Source organism: Eucalyptus grandis, chromosome 2 (genome assembly GCF_016545825.1).
Source record: "Eucalyptus grandis isolate ANBG69807.140 chromosome 2, ASM1654582v1, whole genome shotgun sequence".
NCBI classification, from domain to species: domain Eukaryota; kingdom Viridiplantae; phylum Streptophyta; class Magnoliopsida; order Myrtales; family Myrtaceae; genus Eucalyptus; species Eucalyptus grandis.
In genome coordinates, this window is record NC_052613.1 from 18,178,866 (window position 1) to 18,203,336 (window position 24,471).

The 24,471-nt window shown below is 38.1% G+C and overlaps 1 pseudogene; it reads left to right on the forward strand.

Moving 5' to 3' along the window:
* The first annotated feature begins 655 nt into the window (after positions 1–655).
* Positions 656–24,471, forward strand: LOC104431491 (annotated as a pseudogene).

Genomic DNA, 24,471 nt, shown 5'->3' on the forward strand with positions numbered 1-24,471 from the left:
TACCCAAACTTACAATCACCACTCAATTTGCACAAAATAGCATTCAATTGCAAAAACTAAGCATACCAATGCAATCAGCACAAAATCTCAATCACTAGCTATCGGGGTATAATTTCCATAAAATAATAAATAATTAAATAAATACGAAAAATAATTAAATAATTACAATTAATGACCAAAAATGCAAACTTAGGTCGGAAATGCTTAATTAACCGCCCAAGCGAGCCAGAAAAATTTTCGAACCTATCTAGATAAATAGTACAACTTATCTAGTCTCTAATCTATTCGTTCTAACTACCTAACATGCACAAACGGATAATTAAATCGATAATCCATTCTAACTAACCACTTAATCCATGCTTAACTTAAACTAATCACCCCTTAATTGTCATTAACTCCCTAGGTAGAGTTTAGCAAGTAAACTCACCGGTTTAGCGATTCGGTGAGTCCACGACAATGGCAACATGGAGATGGGTAACAAACAACCCTGCGGCGAAAGCAAGCGGAGACCGAACGGGCATGAAAATGTGCCACGAAGCCTTAAAGCCCTTGCTGGCTTTTTGGTTTTGACCTTGGGCCGAGCAAGCTGGAACAGCAGCCGGTTGGAGCTGAAACAACGAGGTGGATCGGTGGCTACAGCGAGCAACTATGGGCAATGACGATTGCTAGACGGCGGCCAAGGGGCTTTGATGGTGGCTTGGGCAGCACGGGGGATGGCGGGGTGGCTCGGGATAGGTGGGAAGATGAGCAAGAGGTGCAGACTGGCGGGGCGACGCGCGACGAGCTAGGGCGGCGCAAGTGGTGGCTTCGATGGCTCGGTAGGTGTGCGACGGGCTAGGGGGAGGGGCTGCTCAATTTCTCTGCAATTTTGAGCTTCTCAAATGCTCTATAATGGATAAAGCAAGCTACTGAAGAAGAAGAAGAAGACAGTTGAAGACTTGGAGGGTCCCCCTTGGCCACAAATATCCCTTAATTGATCATTGCTTGGCCCCCACTTGCCTTGACTGTCATCCAAGCCAATTTGTAGCTCTCAATCTTCCATTCAAAACTTCATTGATGCCTCAAATGTTGCACACCAATGGATCTATGAATTTCGAAACATTTTTCCCCAAATTAAACCAATTCCCCTCCAATTAGATCCAATTTGGCGTCTATAAATTCAACCAAGGTGTCCTCGTCAATTACAACATTTTTCCTCACCATTTGAACTAACTTGAATTCCAAAGATGCGATAAAAAACGGTCATCTGATTTTCTCGGACAAAAGCGACCCTACTTTGAAATTTGCCAAAAATCTCAATTTGCAGAAAAATCTTTGAAGGATAAATTGACGATCCTAAAATAAACCATGACATGATAGAACTTTCAATTTCTGAAATCGGGTTTAAATTCGCGATTAATTTCAATTTGGCACAATTTTAGCGTGACCTAACCTACCGGGTAGCTTTTAGGAATTTTTAATGCAATTGACCCATGTTTGATTATTTTCGAGCCACATTATACATTTTTTACACATTGACGACTCTCGGTTGTCATGAAAATCTCGAGATTTCAAATGCGGAAATAGGTACCAAAATGACAGAAAAATCAATATAGTGCCAATCGACGAGAATTTTGCAATTAGGTGGAATCACCAACACTCAATCACATGACTTAGTCGAGTCAACCCATCTCTGATCTCTAATTAATTTTTAACTGTGCCGTAATGACCCTTGCAAACTAGCACAGTTGAGTAGTCGATTCCTAGTCGAATTATCAAATTTATTGAATTAAAATCCCTTAACAGCTACACCTAATAGATTAGTTATCTCGTAAGTGATCAATTCAGGTAAAAGAACTATAAGCGCATCGATGAAAAGCTCGACTCATTCAATTGAAAACAGAACTGGAAATTCAGGATGTCACAATCTAGACACTCTCTTTCTTTAAACCTATTGACAACAAGCCATGGTTTGTACTTATATATGGAAACATCAACTTTATGTTTCTTTTTGAAAATCCATTTAATTCCTATTGAATTATTTCCTGATAGATTATCAGCGAATTCACGAGTGTGATTACTTAGGAAATAATTAATCTCATTGTCAACCACTTCTTTTCAGTCAGGTGTATCTGGAGTTGACATTGTCTCTTGAAATGTTTGAGGCCCACCTTATAATATGTATATTGGAAAATCAAGTACGGAATTTTTTTCAATCCATGACTTCTTGCCCCTTGAAAGTTCAACTTCTTGTTCCTCAACTTCATCATTCTCAATACCCCTATACTTTCAAATAATTGTAAGATGATAACCTTTCATTCCATAACTCATATGGAGTCTTACCTATCTTCTTGCAGGGCACTTTAATTAAATTATAGTTTGCAATTAAAAATGCATCCCTTCACAAGTTCTAAGATAAACTTGAACTTAAGAGCATGGCGGTAGCCGTCTCCTTTGGAGTTTTGTTCTTCCATTCAGTACCTCCACTTTACTGTGAAGTGCATGATGTAGTTGTTTGGAGAATTAGTTTGGGGACACAACTCCATCAAATTTGAAGAATTATATTCTTCTCCCCCATCAAACCTAAGATGTAACATCCCGATTTTTGACATATGAGAAATTGTTGTGAATCAGGTGTCTCAATGGCAAGGATAGGTCATGGATCATTTCAAGAATCGGCCATGTACTAATCATGGATCAATCAAGGAAACAGTCGTGGACCAATCCAATGACCATGTTAGTGGACTTGAGTAGTTCAGTTGACAGACGACTGCTTGACCGTAAGGGCTGATCAAGGGATGGTCACATCTACCATGGATCAATCAATGATCATGAATCGATCCAAATGGCCATGTACTGATTGCGAGTTATTCCGCTAGGTCATGTGCTGGTCATGGACGACCATGGTTTGACTCGGTACAACCGTGTGATGGGTATGAATTTGACTGATCTCAAAAGGCCATATGACAATCGGGAGTCGGTCTGGATGAGGCCTATGGCTAATCTCAGATCCGATCTGCTTGGCCAAGAACGATTTAAAAGCCGATCATTGGATTTGCACCCTGAGCCACCAATCTAGCTAAGAAGGTAAACATTGCCTACAACAACCACACCGAGGGTGGCTTGGTCATGAACCTCGGGTGTGTCGGAATGGTCGTTAGGGATGCACAAAAAAAAAAAAATCCTTGCTTAGTCCCAGTTGCACTTCCGATGGCTTATTTCCTATGGTTGTCATATTACTTGAATATGGACAAATTAGAACTCTCTACAACACACTAGCTTCTTCAAGAAGAAGAATGATTTACCATTTCACCTAGATTTTTCTAGATTTGGCCATGATTACTAATGATTCGCCTTAGAGATTGAGCAAAGAATCTAGGCCAAATGTCCCAAAAAAAAAGAGACATCTTGGGGCACATTATGACTGGTCTATGGGCAAGATGCAACTCATCCTTTTAGGGTGCCACCTATCCATGATGAATTTTCCCTTAATAATGAGTTAAGTGCTCATGCGACCCAATAAAAAGGAGACAAACAAACCTTCAAATGATTATGTTAGGCCATTAGATCTATACCTCATAAGCCTAGGTGTCCACTCAAAGATTTACTAATGATGGCTTGAGATTTGCCTTTGAGAAGAAGTTGGTAATTCATGCTTAGGTGTCCTCTAGAATCTTAGGCTATGATGACCCTAAAATACAGCGTTGGTGAACAAAGCAAGAGCCAACCAATTAGAAGAGGACATTAGGCATCAAAAGGGCTTATGTGTCCCTTAGGACCATAGGCACATCATAAGCCTAAATTGAGCCTTAGAAAGCAAGCCAATAGGTGATCCGGTAAGAAGATGACAAGTATTCTCTTAGAACCCTAGGTGTACCACCTTGATGGCATAGATGTGCCATTTAAAGAAATGTGATTGGGTTGCTTGAATGAGTAATGGTGAGCTTGATGCTTATAAATAAGAAGGGCTCCCATTCATTTCCATCAATTTAAGCCCTCTTGCCATTCATGCCTATTCTCCCCTTCCATTCCTTTCTTTTGACCTCGTACCATCGCTTCTTATCAAGTCATTCAAGCTAATTCTCAAGGTTCATCCAGGTAAGTAAGATCCCTATGTCTCTTCTAGGGCGATCATCTCCATTGTCAAGTCTAGTTAGGTGCTCATCCGTTAAGCCATGGGTAGGATGTTGAATCTTTTGCATGGCTTTGCTCATGATTATGTTTAAACGTGTTTTTGAGCTGTTCATGCCCGAAATGAAGCTGAGGTTCGCTTAGGTTGAGTTCAACACAAGGCAAGGTCACTTAAGGCTAAATGGCATTGGATCGGCATTCAAGCATGCCAATTTTAAGTCTTGTTCGGTGTGAGTATCCCAAGGCTGCAAGCTCTTGAATTGACATTGAGGTGTGCCAGTTCTAAGTCTTGATTAGTATGAGGATCACTCAAGCTCGCGAGGTCTTGATAAGGCACTATAGCATGCCGATTTTATGCCTTTGTTGGTGTGAGGACTTTGTGCTTGACATTTGAATCAAGACATGACCTAAGGGTCATTCATGGCATGAAGTATGTTCATGTCGGGTTGAAGATGAGGTCCATTGAGCTTAATCTTCACGAAAGTGAGGTGTACCCAAGCCTCAAGGTCTTGGATCGGCATTGAGGCATGTAGTTTCTGAACCTTGTCTAGTTCAGGGATCGAAGCTTAGCTATTGGTTCAAATCATAGATCATGGGTCATTCTCAACATGTTTACTTGTGCAGTATAAGAATTCATGACACACAAGTATGGATGAGCAAACCTTCAGGCCATGCATGTGTCGGCTAAGAGAAAAGATAAGAACCAACTTGTATGATGTATATACGTCTGTACTTAAAGAGAAAAAAAAAAGCCCACTGCCACACAGCATTGGTGGCAATGCCTTGATTGAGCCAGGATGTCTGGGTCTTGAACCCATAAGCCTAAAGAAGCTAGCCCAAAGAAGACTTGGTCGAGCTGAGATGCCCTGATCAAGACAAGAAGTTAGAAGCTCCAGTCAAGCTAGGATGAAGATAAATAGATTTGCATGAATGCCGATTATTGATAAGTATGAATTATTGTTAAGCCGATGGTAGTTTTGACATGGATGGCATGTGTTTAAATAAAGCATGACATATGATTTGTGATTGATCTGCCATCGACACTGTTTGCGAGTGTTATACTTGTTAAGCTTTGATGACAAGATGTTTTCCTAGTAGAGAACTAAGAATTTTACCTACTGAGTTCCCACGACTTACTTTCTCATCTTTCAGTCTTGTAGGTATGGAAGTCTCACGTCAGTTTTGGGAGCTGCAGTCACGTTCAAGGAGATAGTAATTTCTTTTGCCTTTATGGAAACTTGTAGTATGATGTAAAAAGGAAAGAGAACCCCATAGCAAAGAGGCTTGTAAAAGTACCGTTATAATATAAACTAGTGTGTTTTATGTAACATTTATCCCAATTTTCTAGCAGTTGTTTGTCCGAGGAGTTGTTTATTCACATTTCTGTGTGTGCATGAAAACAAAATTAAAATAATCAAGACGGCGATGAGCCTAAGACGTTGTGAAATAACCCATGTCACTCAAGACCCTAGGAATGGAGTCGAGATCGTGACATGAGCACTTTAATTCATTTATCAAGTTGGTTCTCGATCTCATTTTTATACTTAACAAACGTGTTCATAACCTTATCTTTGCTAGTTAATAGATAAATATAGCAAAATTGAGTAAAGTCATCTACAAAAGTGAAGAAATACTTTTTTTTCACCTCTACTTTCTACAAATTTTAAATCACATAAATCACTATGGATTACTATAGAGGTTCATTCGATCTTTCTACCAATTTGAATGGTTTTTTTAACAAACTTAGCCTCAACACAAGTCTCATACTTGTGATGGACATCCAACTCAAACATTGGAATTAGCCCCAATTTTGTTATATTTTTTGTTGTAGCATAGCTTATATGTCGCAATCTACCATGCCATAGATAAGGAGACACAATAGTGTAAACCAAAGACTTCTCATTATCAATAGTCTTTGGGTACAAGAATTTCGAGTTTACATCAATGACAACCACATTTACTTTGAACGGGTCATTACATAAGTACCATTTCCCCACATACACCATATTTGGAAAGTACACAATTATCCAATTCCAATATAATGTTGAAACTCTTCTAGACAGGTATGGGTTGATTTACTTGCTAAGGGTGAATTTCAAGATCACTTTTCTTCTTCTAGCAATATTTGCTAATGTGGAGTTAGTCATATAAAACTTATATTCTTCCTCATGCTTCTTGTAAGATGAAAACAGGTGTTTATCCACGTGATATGTGGTACTTGTTTCCAACCACCAATTAGTATTATTTAATACCAAGGATACCTCATACACAACCACGACAATCAGTCTCTCATCCTCTGTTTAATCTGTCAGATTCAGCTACTTGACTACACTATCGCCCTTGCCTTTGTTCAAGCGCTTTTTACAATCCCTGGCCCAATGGTCAAGCTTGTTACAAACAAAACATGTCCCTTGGAATTTCAAGATTGTTCATTCTGCTGGCATTTTCCTTAAAAGAACTTTTTCCTCTTTGTATCTTGCTTGGAATTGGAAAACTCAATAGTGTTGGCCTTTGGTTCAATAAAGGGATATGCATTCCACCTATTGTCTTCCTTGATTATGAGGCACGGAATAAGATCTTCAAGGCTCATCTCTTTCCGATTATCATTCATATATTTTTGAAATCTAACCAGCCCAAAGGTAGCTTCTCAATAATAAATGCCACTTGGAATGATTCACTAAGAACATTTCCTCAACAAAGATGTTCAAAATCATTTGCACTTCATGGACCTAGTTCATGGCAGATTTAGAATCCACCATCTTGAGTCCAAGAATTTGGCTACCACAAATTTCTCAGTTTTGTATTTCTTTTCTAAGGACTCCCATAATTATCTAGTAGTTTCAATGTTACAATAAACATGATACAAGGAATTTGCTAGGCAATTAAGGATATAGTTTCGGAATAGGAAATCCTTGTGCTTCCAAGGCTCTAGCTCCCCATGCATTATGACATCTTGTTCATCTAGACTAATTATTGAGCACACCTCTAATTATTGACTCCCATAATTATCTGTTACCACTGCTTAAAGCCCACACTAGTTAACTCATACAGTTTCTCATTCGATGTTATTGGAGAAGGTATCATCAGATTAGGCAAAGCTTGTTAAACCATCTCTCCAAAATTGAACCATGTACTTTTTGAAAAACAGTCCCTAGTGTATCGGTCAAGCGACTTCTACCGGTACCACCATAGATGCTTTCAGCCCGAAAGCTTGCAGCATTTGTTGCCGTAACACTAGGCCATGAGGTTTGAACCCACTCATTGAAACGACCATATGAACGTCCTCGCAAACATTCTGGACATCATTGGGTACTTGATTATTATTAGTCATCTCAATTTTTTGATAAGCCCAACAAACAGTAAAAGATAATCACCTTAAGATTGTGGGAAATATTAAGACGTATTGGGGAAAATAGTAAAAATTCCAAGAAAGCAATAGCAAAATAAACAAGGGTGAGGTTCGGCTAATCAAATCTCCTTAAGGCGATTAGTTCATGCCAATGGTGCCAATTAGTTTCATGAACTATGACTCTCAAAATACAACACCTCAAACCCAATTGTATAAGCACTATATGAACAAGATTCTATCGAACACTTCTTTAAATCAGCACACTTAAAGAAACTACCAAGAAACTAGAGGAATACTTTGAGGAGTTTTTGTTGTTATTTTGAATTAAGAAGACACATCTATTTATAGACCAGGGAACTAGTTGTAGAAAACTGAAAGGACATGAACTCAAGAGCCACGCCGATTATGCACACATTAGTTGAGCCATTAACCCTTAATAACAACATTATTAAATCAGAAACTACAAGAGAACAAAGAGCCATTAACCCATAATTGCAACAATTAGGGCATGATCCAAAGAGACATAACGGTTGCATGTGAATTGAAAAAGGCGTGAATTGAAGAGACGTGTCATTAACATTGAGCCATTAAAACCTATGATTACAATAATAATTACAACACACTGTGCCCCCCTCAGTTCTTGTCACAAGAGCTTCTAATTTGAATTCATCAAGTACGCCATGTGCATCATAGAAAGCATCCTTCAATTGCTCAAGCCAAAATTAGGTCACATAAACTTGTTATACATGTGTCCCTGAGCACCCCGATCTCATGCTTGATGCCCTATAAATTTCCAACTTTTTCTAGTGCTTGTCGAGCCAAATCTCCAGCAATGCTGACGATGACAGATGCCATCTCTCTCTCATATAATATATTAGTCGAGTCATTCCAAGGCCAGAGATTTCAGGTATGTATAACAAGTTTATGTGACCTAATTTTTAACTTCTTTGACGGAGTTGAGTTGTTGAAGGTAGGATTCTCATCATCCACGCAAGCCTATGTCAATAATGCAGATAGGACCCACTGATTTGGTTTGTCTAAGATATTTCGTGCTTCTAGAGTTTACTAGTTTAACACGCTTGCAAGTTGCAAAGGCAATGAAAAGGCTGGCGTTGAATTGAAGTCCATGTTTATTTAGAAGATTAAATTAACAACAATAATAATAATAAATTAGAAAGATTGGACTAAGTTGCCTATGTTCACACTTTTTCCATAAAAATAGCCGCCTCCTTGGAATGTCCTAACCACGTGCCATATGCAATACCAATCAATTGTAAAAAATCATAATTGAATCTATTTAAAATGGGTATCATTATTGGTGCGTCATTTTCAAATTAAATCACTTTCCCCATGAGGTACAGACACCTAGAGTGCCAAAACTTGGCATGAATGGATACTTTAGTGCCAAAATCGAAGTAAAATGGATCACGTAAGTGCCACTTTGGCAAAATCCGGCCAAATTGCTGATGTGGCAATTTTCCAGTGAGGTGAGTGCAAAATGGCATCATTTTGCACGCTAACGTGGCAAGAAAATACAAAAACGACGTTATTTTGTCTCGATGCGTAAATAATAAATATAAAAACTAATTAAATTACATTTAAACTACATTTATTTAAAATATTCTAAAAATAAAAAACTTAAAATGAAAAGGGGGACGAAGGGAGGCGGCCGAGGGCTGAGTCCTCACCGCCGCTGTTGGTAAGGGCTTGAGACGGAGGGGGAAGGTCAGCTAAGGTCACCGAACCCTGGCCGACCGGTTACAAGGGCCGCGAGCCCTCGCTGAATTTGGGTGAGGGCTCGCGGGCCCTCACCGCCTCCCTACCATCACCAGGAAGGGCCGGCAACGGTGGGGGGAGCATCGGCTGGGGTCGCCAGGCCTTGGCCAGGGGCCGGCGATGCCAACCAGCCAGTGATGAGGGCCCATGAGCCCTTGCTAGCCTCGCCACTGGTTTGCCAGGGGCCAGCAAGGGCTTGCGGGCCCTCACCGGTCGGCCGGCCGGTGTCACTCGCCCTTGGCTAGAGCTTGGCAACCCCGGCCAATGCTCCCCCCACCGTCGCCAACCCTTCCTAGCAACGGTGAGGAGGTGGCGAGGGCCCGCGAGCCCTCGCTCAAGTCCGGGGCAGGGCTCGCAGCCCTCACCGCCCGATCAACCAAGGGCCGACGACCCCGCCGACCCTCCCCCTCCGTCGCCAACCCTTCCGCCAACGGTGAGGACTTAGCCCTCAATCGCCTCCCTTCGGCCCCCACCCCCTTTTTATATTTATATTTTAAGTTTTTTTTTTTTTAGAATATTTTAAATAAATTTAGTTTTAAATTAAACTTAATTAATTCTTATATTCATTATTTACACATCGAGACAAAATGACGTCGTTTTTGCAATTTCTTGTCACGTTAGTGTGCAAAAAGACACCGTTTTTGCAATTTCTCATCACGTCAGTGTGCGAAATGACGCCGTTTTATACTCACCTCACCAGAAAACTGACACGTCAGCAATTTGGCCAGATTTTGGCTGGAGTGACACTTAAGTGATCCATTTTACTCCGATTTTGGTACTTAAGTGTACATTTTCAAAGTTTTGGCACTTAAATGTCCCTCCGTGCCAGTACTTCTGCCCTTTCCCCACATATCAATCTTTTAGGAAGAATATGGCCATTTTCATCTATTCTTTTCTTCAGGTTTTTGGAAACTGTTTCGAAAACTATTCTCCAAAATTTTGAACGTTGCGTTAATTCTCAACTTTTACTCTTGATACACGTGGAGAGTGACTGAAGAGGGTTAATGCGTCTCTAGTTTTTGGTTACTTCATGATACAATGGATGCTGTTGTAATTATCATTCAATGAAATGATTTGCTTAGTCAATATATAAGCTTACTGCTGTTCGTGGAAGGATTCGTTCCTTATTTTTATTTTTCCCAAATAATAGGGAATCATTATCTAAATTCTTGGGATGAATTTTGGGTATGACAAGTTTGGAATCACAACTTAGGTTATAAAACTAGTGAATATTAGCTAGCATTAATTCGGGCACTGTGACGTGCGATTAGTTAGTAACTAGACGTGCGCACGTGCGTCACACACAATACGTGCTCATACATTACGCATAGCTACTCTTTCAATGAATATAGAAAGTTCTATATGCGTAGGTAATATTATCGACCTCTCAGTTTGAAACTATTCTTCATATTATCACAAGACATTAGTACTATTATTTTACTAAAACATTGCAATTTGATTAGGGAAGTTCACTCTCCTTGTTAATCTCTCATATTTATTTGCTTCCTATGAGTAAAATGCTTCTATATAGTTTATTTCTTTCTTTAACTTTTCCTATTCTCTAAGTAAATGAATAATCTCTTCCCATACATTTTGTGAATAATCTCTTCCCAAACATTGCAATAACAAAACTTGCACATTTTGTAAACTCCTAGTATTTAGACATTTTATGCATGTCACTCCTTTTCATGAAAGGGATATCTTTTTTTGAGAAGAAAGAGAAGCCTTTTTTGCTGCAAATTGCAGGTATTCCCACTTGAGATATTTACTCGCGGGAAACATGTAAACGAAGAACAAGTCTCGCTGGGGGAATCTGTTGGTAATTTGTTTATAAAACAAATGAAGAGATGCCTTGTCCCACATCGAAAAGATGTGAGTGCGCACGTGGACGAGATTTGGCATTAACCAACGATCATTATTTTTATTTATTGAAAATTCGGATTTATTTCTATAAAAAATTAATTATAAAGTCTTATTGAAACAGTGCGACTGTTCACGAAAAGTTACAATTATTTTTTATTTATTTAATTCCGAATTTCTTATGTCTTTCAACGTAACCTTTGAGACATACTTGTTCATTTTACAACCTTTCCCGAAAGGTTGTCTTTGTTCTTTTGCAATCTTTTGAAGAGTTGCATTTATTCGAAAGACATATATAAGTACATTTGTTTTGAGATCAAATTTTATCTTCTTCCATTTTTTTCATTTTCTTTTGAGAGAAACTACAGCCATTGTTTCTAATTGTTTCCCATGAGAGATCCTGGAGAAATACTAGAATTGCTATCTAGTATTCTCACTTGAGACTTTGTTGTATCCTGGAGGAAATTTGCCGGTGACCATTAGCAACGTAGTGGGGCAAATAAATCCTTAAAGAAAGTGATATCACGCCTCAAAGTCTGACTTGAGTACTCTAAAGATCCAACTTCATTGTTCTACCCAATTTGAAGCATATTTTCCCAACAATTTTAAGGATTTATTTCGCAACAATGGAGTCAAGTGGATGAAGCGCACAGAACGGTTTGTCAAAATGCCCTTTAGACATCCCTGCCAAGTAATTTGCGATTTTTTGTGTAAATCTGAGAAGGGGATGTGGTTTAATAATCTCATTATTGCGTAGACTTAATTTTGCCTATGTTTCTTTGTCGTTAAGATCGAAAATCTGAGCACATTTTTTTTTTTGGTCATTCTTTGTCTCTCTGTATCTTGGAGTATTCCCACATCCGTCCATGGTGATCGTCCGAGAAAGATGTCCGAAGGGTGTGGATGTGCATACAAAGGAATCGATGGCCGAAAAATGAGATAAATTGATCGGCGACGCCGCCAAGAACCAGGTCGCCATGAATCCCATCAACTCCGTCTCTAATGCAAATTGGTTGTTCGGGAGGAGATTCAGCAATCCTTCGGTCCAGAGTAATGTGAGGCACTGCTCGATGTCGATGCTGCGGTCGCAGATCGGCAAGGAAAAATCTGCGAATCGCCTTTCTCTGGTGGAGCACGTGAAAGCCATCGTTTTTATATGAAGCGTACGCAGACGCGGAGATGGAAAGATCCGAAGTTCCGTTGTTTGAACGAGAAGACAAGGATCATGAAGGGCGATGACTATCTTGAGGATCTCCTCCTAAACCTCAACCATAGTCTCGAGGATGATCTGTTGCTCCTCGATCCGGAATTCATTGAGAAGTCCAATGACAACACTCCTTGGTCTGACAATGGGATTCGAAACCCGAACCCATTTGATGATCCCACCGTTTGGCACATGCTTAAGGGACAAACATGGTAAATGAACAAAGGTGCCGGTTCATCCCATGCGGGTTCCACCTGGGTGAGCAATGATGGCGCAGAAGATTGCTTCTATCAATGACCAGAGGATTGGAACTATTTCTTGTCAAGGCTGCTCGCAAATTGGTCAGCGCCTCTACTTCCATACAATTGCAATTGTTATCTTGTGATTATAGAAATCATTAATACTCACGTGCATTTTGGGGATTTTCCTCACGTCTCTGGTGGGCCTTGTCCTACTTTACGTCCTGCACCGGAGGAATGGTGACGTGAGAATGAAGGTTCCGAAGGAAGACGGAAATCATGTCATTATTCATGACCCGTCACCAAATGATACTGCGAATGGAAATTGCTCATCGGAAAATGCCTTTGACGCTACTAGTGTAATCATCATTAGCATCAGAGTTGCCGATTGCGCTCTTGCGCACACCTAAGCAAGAAAATGGCCATCAAAGCTTCCTCCAATGCAGGTTCTTGTTTCTAATCAAATTGAAGTTCATGAGTGTTTCCTGCATGATTAGCCAGTGGTGACATCCTGAGTATGTTTCTTTTATTGAGACATTTGTCTGCACATATTTATGTTCTTGCGCCTCTATAGGAGGATCTTTGTTGTGGATGGAATTTGTGTATGTACAGGGGATAAATCAATTAGTAAGGGTAAATTGAAGGGTTTGTCTCTGAGATATCAATTGCGCCATGTGATTTTTACTTCTGCATATAGTAGTTTCTAACCTTTATTGAGAAAGAAAAATTGAAACTTTAAAATGCAAAATTCAGGTATCGTCAATTTATGGATGAATTTGTTGCAAAAGAAAAATGACAATTTTGTGGATTTGATCAATAGAATGAATGATCTGACAATGCTATCTATATATAGATACAAAGGTTTTCCCTTATCTGATATCATTTATTTTGATGCATCCATATCTATCTTGATTTGAGGTGAACAAACTGGACTTTGATGCTAGCAACTAGAAAGAGTTTGTGGCATGTGTCGAACCACCATTTAGGTTGGTTATGTTAGAGCAAACTCTACAGTTTATGTCCAATGTTCAATGAAGAGTGTTCCTTGTTTGGTTCTCATGCGTTCTATTTGCTGTCATTGCCCCTCATAGATTTGATTCTAAGGAATAGCATAAATGAGCCAAGAGAGTAGAATTGCATTGGTTTTCTATTTTGATGTATGTATTTCATTGAGCATGAAATTTGACAATGCATAGTTTTGATTGGATGCCTCATGAAATATTCTTGTGGTGGGGGTATCCGAAGGGGACTTGAAGTCATTGAGACTAAGAAGTATCTAGCTTTCATTTTCAAAATGAAATATTTAGGAGAAGCAGATACTATCTTAAGTATTAAAATTAAAAAATAGTTGGGGTTATTCTTTGAGCTAAAGTGATTACACGGAGAAGATGTTGCATAGATTTAAACATCTTGTTTTCAAATATATGAGTACTCCATTTGATTCCCGGTGGAGAGTTTTAATGTGAGTGATATTGGTTTTTGATGTATGCGATACATTATCTAGATCTGATATTACTTTTTATATATGCAAGTTGAGTAGATATACTAGTAATCCAATTATAGAACATTGAAAGGCTATTATTAGAATTTTTTGGTTATTTTAAAAGAACCTAAAATTTGTGATTGTTCTATAATAATTATTTGGTTGTATTATAAAGATACACCGATACTAGTTGGATTACAAGTATGGGAGATGAAACTTCTAGATGGATTTTCACATTACGTGAATGTGTTGTTTCTTAGGCGAGCAAGAAACAAATGTGCATAATTCACTCAACTATGAAACTTGAATCATTGCTTAGTAGCAAGTGGGAAAGATGTTGATGGATTAGGAATTTGTTGTTGAATATCAAATTATGGCCTAGTCCTATGCCTCTTATTTCTCTATCAACTGTGATAGTTAGGCTACTTTGGTAAGAGCATATAGTAGCACATATAATAGTAAGTCTAGACATACTAGTTTAAAGACATGAATATGTGAGACAATTGATTAAAGATGGTACCATAACAATTGTCTACGTGAGGTCAAGTAATAGTCTTGCCGATCCCTTGACAAAGGCTTTACCAAGAGATATGGTAATAATGACCTCATAAGAAACGGGGCTGAAACCCTTTAATTGAAATCACCAATAATGGTAACCCGACCTTTTTCTAGAACATCACTAGTTACAAGGTTTAATGGGTAAGAACAAGTTATTGAATGTGATTGTTTGATATTGACGTAGCCCTGATATGAGAAGTCAGTATTGTCTGTTACGTTTTGTAGGCTGAATTGAATTCTTAATGAAGTATGATACAAGTTTGTAGTGTGTTGATAATAACAGAAACACATGGTAGATACTTCACCTATATGAGCTTAGAAGTGGTGCCGCTTCTTACGAAAGTTAGGGTTGCTTTCTAGAGAGCTCATGAAACAGGATCAAGCACAAGGCCATAATAGTGCAGAGTAATATAGAACTTCTCGCTGAAACAAGAGGTTAGTGTATGTGTGGTATGTCCGGTTCTATTATATAAAAGTACAAGTTTAAAGCCGAGCTACTTGTCACTTTGATAGGGCTTTGAGATACTTGCACTAAGTAAATGTTTAACTCGAAAGAGACCTTTATGTATGTATATTAATCTCACAGAAATTTTGGCTGTATATTTTTAACGTTTTATTTTTGTTTTTGTTTTATAAACAAAAGTGGGGATTGTTGGTAATTTGTTTATAAAACAAATGAAGAGATGCCTTGTCCCACATCGAAAAGATGTGAGTGCGCACGTGGACGAGATTTGGCATTAACCAACGATCATTATTTTTATTTATTGAAAATTCGATTTATTTCTATAAAAAATTAATTATAAAGTCTTATTGAAACAGTGCGACTGTTCACGAAAAGTTACAATTATTTTTTATTTATTTAATTCCGAATTTCTTATGTCTTTTCAACGTAACCTTTGAGACATACTTGTTCATTTTACAACCTTTCCCGAAAGGTTGTCTTTGTTCTTTTGCAATCTTTTGAAGAGTTGCATTTATTCGAAAGACATATATAAGTACATTTGTTTTGAGATCAAATTTTATCTTCTTCCATTTTTTCATTTTCTTTTGAGAGAAACTACAGCCATTGTTTCTAATTGTTTCCCATGAGAGATCCTGGAGAAATACTAGAATTGCTATCTAGTATTCTCACTTGAGACTTTGTTGTATCCTGGAGGAAATTTGCCGGTGACCATTAGCAACGTAGTGGGGCAAATAAATCCTTAAAGAAAGTGATATCACGCCTCAAAGTCTGACTTGAGTACTCTAAAGATCCAACTTCATTGTTCTACCCAATTTGAAGCATATTTTCCCAACAGAATCTACTCCGAGCACTGAAAGTCCAATCATTGGACCTAATGGACAATCCTGGTGGACACAAGGCAACCGCAATCCAAGCACAGCCCCTAACGCGACTGTGGCACATCTCATTTGACAAATCACTTGGGAAGAGTACATATATCGCAATAACGGGGGCCATTCTAGTTCATTTACCCTGAACGCTACAGATATTCATTATTAACTTACTTAAGATAAAAGAAATTGAATTTGAAACTATCCCGTCAAGAACCACACCACAAAGGGAGAAAAATGAAGGTCAAAGTGAAACAATAATGAAGATGCTAAGAAACAAAACTATCTTGTCTCGCTTACATCATTCTCTGAAAAAGCAAACTGGAGAATGGGTTTTTACATTGACTTGGAAGTCCTTGAAGGTTCCTCAAATTCTTGATCATGCCCAAGTAGGGGGCGCAATTGGAGAAATTTCTATATTCATTCCCAGCCGGTAACAAAAAATATGAAGTTCTGCAAGCTCTAAATTGGATTTCAAGAGTGCAAAAGGTAATTAACGTTAAAGAGAAAACAAACAAGAAAAAACAAAACAAGAAGAGATCATTCCTAGCAAGGTTTTTCTGTCTGCTCAAGCATTTGGCTAAAGTACACTTCAAGTGCCAAAAGTTGGTATAAAGGGACACTTAAGTGCAAAAAATTACAAAAGTGACACTTAAGTGCCAAAATTGGAAAGAAATGGATCACTTAAGTGCCAATCTAGCCAAAATCCGGCCAAAATGCTGATGTGCGCAATTTTCGGCAAAGTAAGTGCAAAACGGCGTCATTTTGCATGCTGACGTGGCCGATAATGAAAAATGACGTCATTTTGGTGCTAACATGGTAAAAATTAATATAAAAATTAATTAAATTTAATTGAAAACTAAATTTATTTAAAAATTTTAAAAATACAAATACAAATATATATATATATATATATATATTTTTAAAAGGTGGGAGGGAGGCGGTGGCAGCTAGGGCTCAACCCTCAGCTGCCTCCCTTTTAAATATTTTAAATATTTTTATTTTATTTTACAAAATTTTAAAAAAATTAATTTTTAATTTAATTTAATTTAATTTTTATATTAATTTTTTACCACATTAGCACTAAAACAACGCCGTTTTGTACTCGCTTCGTCGGAAAATTGACATATAAGCATTTTGGCCGGATTTTGGCCAAATTAATACTTAAGTGATCCATTTTGCTCCGATTTTGGCACTTAAGTGTCCCTTTGTACCAACTTTTAGCACTCCAAGGGTCTTGGTGTCTAAGCATTTTATTTATCATTTTGATAGTGTTACTTTCTTGTTTCCATACTTGTATGATCATCCATCGCATGTAAGTGGTTTAAGACCAAATCAATCAAGGCTACTTGCAAAACATTTTGTGAAATAAAGTGAAGGTGCCAAAGGAGATAGATTTATCTAGCATAATCAAGTCCCTTATCCATGAAATCTCTAGTTCACAAAAATAAAGTGTTCTCTCACATTTTACTCGGGTTTTTAATCAACCATAGTAGACTAATGGCAATTCTTAAATGAATTGAATTGGATGTCTAAATAATTTAATTAAAACCCCAAAGTTGTGATTGTTGGGGGTTTGAGAGAACCCGCATTAAACAATGGTACCGTCTTTTTAATGAGTTACCATTTGTACTTGCATGATAATCCATTAACTTTCTCTTAGTGGTCCACCTCTAAGAAGGTCATGACAATTGGCAATTAGAGAGTGGCAACTAAATTAAAGAAGGAAAAGTGAGCTTGTTGAATTAGAGACGAGTTGACCGAGCAACCGCATGGAAACAATGAATACACACTCCTCATTCATCCGATTGCACTAAAATGTTGAGAGGAGTTTGTCAACAAGCGGACGAAGCTTGTGTAAAATTTTTAGACCAAACGGATATTGAAAATTTCAGTTTTGAAGGCTTGACAACATTGTCTTTTTGTCCAGGCATCTTGGTGCAAGATCATCCAACATTCCTTGAAAAAATGCAAATTTAGGAACTATTCTTGAAACTAGCATGTGAGCCATATATTGTTTGAAAATAGATGTAAAGACACTCGTCGTGATACTTTTTTTTTCTCAAAATCGTCATGATACTTATCTTGCAATTGTTTTGAGCTTGTTTGGGTCTTCAATCAATCAAGAGAAGTTGGGTATAAATTACTAGGAAGAAAATTGAGTCCAAGTGTGAATTGGTGTTGTTATAGCTCTTTGGAGTGATCATAATTTTTCCCGTAGAGCCTGAGGTTCTCATACTACATTGTCCCTAGTCGAAGAGTATAGGAGATTCCTAATATTCATCATATGCACGGATGACCTATGTAAACTGAAACCTTACTATTAATGAAAGATCATGCCTCTAGTTTATATGTGCAAAAGGAATGCCACGAGAAAAATGTATGCAATGTTGTATAAACTAATTGTTTTGTTTTTATCATGGGTCAAATTTATGAGATGCAAATGTATGATAAATTCATTAGTGAAATTTAGGTGTTGACATCAAAAGTCCTTTAAATAGTGAAGATTGGAAATTTCGATCAAATTGATGATTGGACTTATATATATGATGCTTTTGAAAATGACAAGCCATCTTACTAAGGCAAAATTTGTTGGAGTTATCCCACATTGATTATGGAATTTTTTAGTGGTTAGTTTATAAATATGAGAGAAAGTCTCACCCTTTGGGTAAACGTTTGAGATGAGAGAAGCGCAAGATTACCAAACATTGGTGTTAGAGCCAATAGTAGATTGGCGGCCCCCAATTTGTTCAAGATATCTCAAGAAAAGGAATCTAGTTACCAACATAGTTTCTAGGCAATGTGTGTTGTGGTATAACACAATCCCAATGGTAGTCTTCATGGTTCGATTCAAAGAAAAAAAAACATGGATAAAGGTGAGGTGTTGGAGATTCAAGTTAAGATTAGTTAAATATAAAAAGATACCTAAGTTAAGGGGAACAAACCTAACAATGAGCTCATATGTAATGGGGAGATTGTTGAGATATACATGTGAGTTATCTCAAAGAAAGGAATCTAGTGACTAACACAGTTTCCGGGCAGTGTGTGTTGTGGTGTTGCAACACAATCAAATGGTAGTTTTCATGGTTCGGTCCGATGAAAAAGAATATGGATGAAGGTGAATGTTGGAGATTCAAGTTGAGATAAGTTAATGTAGAAAGATACCTGAATTAAGGGGGAACAAACCTAACATGGAGCTCACACGTGATGGGGAAGATTGTTGAGATACATATGTAAGTAGGAATTTAGCGACTAACACAGTTTTCAGGCAATGTGTGTTGTGGTCTTGCAACGCAATCCAATGGCAGTTTTCATGGTACGGTCTGATGAAAAAGAACATGGATGAAAGTGAATGTTGGAGATTCAAGTTGAGATAAGTTAATATAGAAAGATACATGAATTAAGGGGGAACAAACTTAACATTGAGCTCATACATGATGGGGAGATTGTTGAGATACATATGTAAGTTGTGTTAGGAAAGTCCCACAGTGGAGAATTGTAGTGCAAAGTAATTAATATATCCAGTTGGCTAATAACTCATTGCTTTAAGCTTTTGAATGAAGATATGTATAATTAGATATGTTAATTGGCTTAGACTTGGGCTCTTTCTTAGCAATCTCCTAGGTTAAAGATATTGGACATCTGTTATACACTCTCAACAAAAGTAAACACATAATTATCCGATTTTGATAGGACAAATTAGTTGATAAACCAATTCGTGAAACCCAAGAAAGAACCAGACATCATAATTTTGTGGTACCGAAGTAAAGTTGTAGGACTTAAATGCACAAATTAAAAGTTACGGATTTGATTGCATAATTCGTGTAAGTTGTTTGACCAAAAATGAAATTATTCCAATTAAATAAGAATCGAATTTAACCTAATACGATGAAATGGATGGATCACCGGACTTACGTGACCAACATGTTCACTCCTATCCATAGCCAAAAGATATATTAATGTTTTCTCCTTTTTATATTGTGGACGCAAATAATAGCATCTCCTGCTTTTTCTTTATTGTTTTGGGTTGCTTTCTTGTGAACAGGATAAGAGTGTATATTAATATCATTTTTTCCTCGCAATAATCGCATAAGTTCAAGGTGAGCAATAGCTCAAAGCTTAGCCAATGGAGTACTGCCCCTCTTGGCTCTTTTGGCTCGGCCTCCTCCTCCCGGCACTTCTATTTTTCCTTCTCAACCGGAAGCGCACCAAGCTTCCCCCTCAGCCCCATGGCCCGTGATCGGCAATATCCTCGACCTCGGGACCATGCCGCACCAGAACCTCCACAACTTCCGAGCCAAGCACGGGCCTGTGACGTGGTTGAAGCTCGGTTCCGTGAACACCATGGTGATTCAATCAGCTCAGGCCGCAGCAGAGTTCTTCAAGGGCCATGACTCCGCGTTCGCAGACCGCAAGTGTCCCCATGCATTGACAGCTCTCGGTTATGACCAAGGCTCGCTCGCTATAGGTCGTTACGGTAGCTACTGGCGCGTTCTCAGGCGTCTCTGCTCTGCTGAGCTCCTCGTGACCAAGCGCGTCAACGAGACAGCCCATCTCAGGCAGAAGTGCGTCGACAACATGGCCATGTATTTAGAGGAAGAAATGGCGGTTAAACAAGTAACAACAGGTTATTTCTTAAGTGCTTCGTGTTACTTTGGACGTTTGCGTTTCATGTGTAACCTTGAATGACCGAAATAATAGTTTTCTTCTTCAAAGGGAAAAAAAAAAAAAAGCAACAGAGAGAGAGAAAGGAACGTTTAAACTCCCTATAAAATATCAAAAGAGGATATGTTGGGACTTCTGCACCATTAGGAGTTAACGATCCACGCCGTCAAAAGAATCGTATTTCAGTAAACAACGCCACCTGCAACTAGATCTACCTAAGAAAACATTGGGCCTGCTTTTTACGGATAAAGGAACCGGCAGTGTTTATTTTTTTGTAAAATGTATGATTGAGTTCTAAAATCTTCTTCTTCTTTTTTCTTTTTCTTTTTTCTACTATTGAGTTCTTAAATTATACATCTTTTAATTTGAGTTGGTCCTCCTCTTAAATATGCTAATGCATTGGTTACGATGAATATTGCATCCCCACGATATGTTAGCACTGACTAGACTAACTAATTAGGAGACATGAATTCTTTTTACTTAGTGCCAAGATGGGTAAGAAAGATTATAAAAATAAAGAAATCTAAATCCAAGTAAACATTCACCAACCCAAGCGTTGCCTCAATTTATTGCATGACCCAACTCACCTCCATCCTAGTTATTCAATTTTTCTATGTCATTCTATTTTTAGGTTTTTTAAGAATTCACTTAAGACACCATGTTGGTTTTCAATGAGGACGTAACCACCATGTCAACATTTATATCTACTTCTTTAATGGAAGGACTAAATCAAAGAAGAAATTATAAGGCTCGAAGATCTAATTGCACAACAAATTTAGGAACCTAATTAGAACTTTTTATAAAAGTTTAGGACTGCTGGTACTTTTGTCCCTTTGTTTTGTTGCTGTAATTGACAAATTCAATAAAATAGATACCAGTGTAAATAATTCAAGTTGCCCAAGAGATACTGGTGTTTAAAGTGCTATTTAGTCAAACTTGCTTTCATTCTTCTCGAGTTTGAGTCGAACTAGAGTGGCTCTACAGTTGAATTATGCCAAGCTCGAGTAGCTTTACCATTGAATTGGGTCAAACTCGAGCATGATCAAGTAGTTGGGTTTTATATATCTTCTGATGCATTGATCAAGTATATCCCCATTATTATGCAAGAGAATGCAAAAGTAAACTTTCCACTTTATTTTATTTGTAGAAGCCAAGTTGGAGTTTTTAAGAGTTCAGATACTAATTTAGTTTTGTTAGTGAAAAATATCCGAAAACAAGCTTATCAAGAACTTTATTAAGTTCGACTTGAGCTTGAAAAATCTAACTTTTGTCTTGAACATTGCAGCTTGGAGGTTGATTCCTCCATCCCTCCTTAAACTAGTTGTAAAACTTGGTGCAATATTTTTTTTTTTTCATGTCTAATTCATTATGTTCTGCTATACATTCTCTAATTATAATTAATCGTTAAAAATTTCTAATTTTTATGAAGAGCAAGGAATCGACTTATCCCACTTCCTCTTTCTCATGGCATTTAATGTGGTGGGTAATATGGTGCTCTCAAGGGATCTGTTGGACCCAAAATCAAGGACGGGCCTGAGTTCTTTGATGCCATGAACCGGTTCATGGAATGGGCTGGCAAGCCCAACGTAGCCGACTTCCTGCCTTGGTTGAAATGGCTGGACCCGCAGGGGATCAAGGCAAGCATGGCGAAGGACATGGGTCGAGCCATGAAGTTTGCTGAAGGTTTTGTAAAGAGAGGTTGGAGGAGCGAAAGCTGAGGGGAGAGATGAGAACGACAAATGACTTCTTGGATGCGGTATTGGATTATGAGGGCGATGGAAAAGAAGGCCCTCGCAAAATCTCTTCCGAGAACGTCATCATAATAATTCTGGTATCCTCTCTTCCACTCTTGGCAAAAAAGAAATGATTAACATCTTAAGGATATTAGGTCCAGTTCCGTTTGTAAAGTGGGGTGGTAAACTTAATTGACAATTAACAAGCAGGTCATATCACGCGTCATTCTCTACAAACGCGTTTTCGTAGAACATTCTAGCACTAGATTTTATAATAACTAGCCTTTTCCAATCAACTATCTATGAAAACATTTTACACTTTAGGTTTGTAGAGAACGTTGCATAACAAAAAGCTACTACTATTATAAAGATGTTACCATTCTTTCCTGATTTAGCCAATCTGTGCTCATTTTGTAATAACTAGTTAAGAATTTTCTGCGTAAACATAAGATTGATTTATGGTTATTTTTTTTATAAAAAGAAAATCTAGTGCTAGAAAGACACATTGAATTATTTATTAAATTAAGTCGATGTCAATTTGACTGATTAATAGAACATGTTGGGTATCCACAATGAATGAGTGAATAGTATGTTGATCAGATGTGTGATTTAATATCGACTATAAATATAATCGATGCTCAAACACCAGCATTGGTTATAAGAAGCCAATAGTATTAAGTTGACAAGGCATGAACAGTTTTTGTCCATGGACTTATAAATGAAAGTCAAGTTAATGTCGGTCGAGTCGAGAAGTATTGACATTGGCTCACAAAATTTGGTCGAATCAAACCGACTGCAAGGATAAAACTAGCGCGAACAATTATTGTAGTCAAACTTCTAGGACGGAACGATTTTTAAAGTTGTTGACCGGCGGTTGCAGTGAAGAGATCGTTGTAGGTGAGACTACAAAAGAGCACATCTTAAGGGAAAAAGACGCACAAACATAAAAAGAACACACTTCACTTTCTTGCCATTCATTTTCAGCAACTTAATTCTTGCCATTCCAGTTGGTTATTTCATTTTTTCCAATCAAACATCTGCTCTTGCCCTTTATAAATATTTCTGTTGTCATTAGTGGATTCATTTCGTCAATTTTAGGATCCAATCATCAAATTCTTGTTCCTTTCTTTATGCGCAATTGTCTGTCAATTCGAAGCATAGGAGATGCTATGTTTGATAAGGATTGTATCAGGTGAAGCATGATGATTTTTACTGTAAAGCCCACGATTTGAGGGAGTGATTTTCGAGCGAAACTGAATATCTTAATTATAGCAAAAGTATCAACATGGGCGGTAACCCTAGCAAGACATGATCTTGTACTAAATGGGTCTAATTGATGGTGCAGGAAATGTTTTTCGCTGGATCAGAGACTACAAGCAGCACCATCGAGTGGGCGATGGCGGAGCTACTCCGCCAACCCGTGTCAATGAAAAGGCCAAAGATGAGATTAACCAGATTGTGGGGTTGAACAGAAAACTCGAAGAAAGTGACACGGAAAAAATGCCGTTTTTGCAAGCTGTGGTGAAGGAAACCCTAAGATTGCATCCACCAGTACCTTTGCTTCTCCCACGAAAAGCTATAAAAGAAACCAATTTCATGGGCTTTGATATACCCAAAGATACCCAGGTTTTCGTGAATGCATGGGGCATTGGAAGAGACCCAGATGCTTGGGAGGACCCATCAGCATTCAAACCAGAGAGGTTTCTAGGATCTAAAATTGACTACAAAGGTCAAAACTTTGAGCTAATTCCATTCGGATCAGGCAGAAGAATGTGCGTCGGACTTTCGTTGGCGGATAGGGTGCTTCATCTCGGTCTTGCGAAGTTGCTGTATCATTTCGATTGGGAACTCGGTGATGGTTTGACTCCAGAGACCCTCGACATGACAGAGCGGGTGGGAATAGCAGTAAGGAAGCTCCATCCTTTAAAAGTGATACCTAAAAACGTAGTGTGTGAGGTCTTTAGAATATCATTCAGGGTAACTAGTTATATTCCTTACTGGTTAATAAGGAAATGACAAGACGTGATGTCATGTATCCAAAACAAGCAGAAGATGTTAAGTTTCATGAACATAATTTCAACATATTATTACCCTAAGGTTGTTGGTGCTGATGTTATTGTGTCGAGGATTAATGAACCTACCCAAGGAAGACTTCTTAAGAA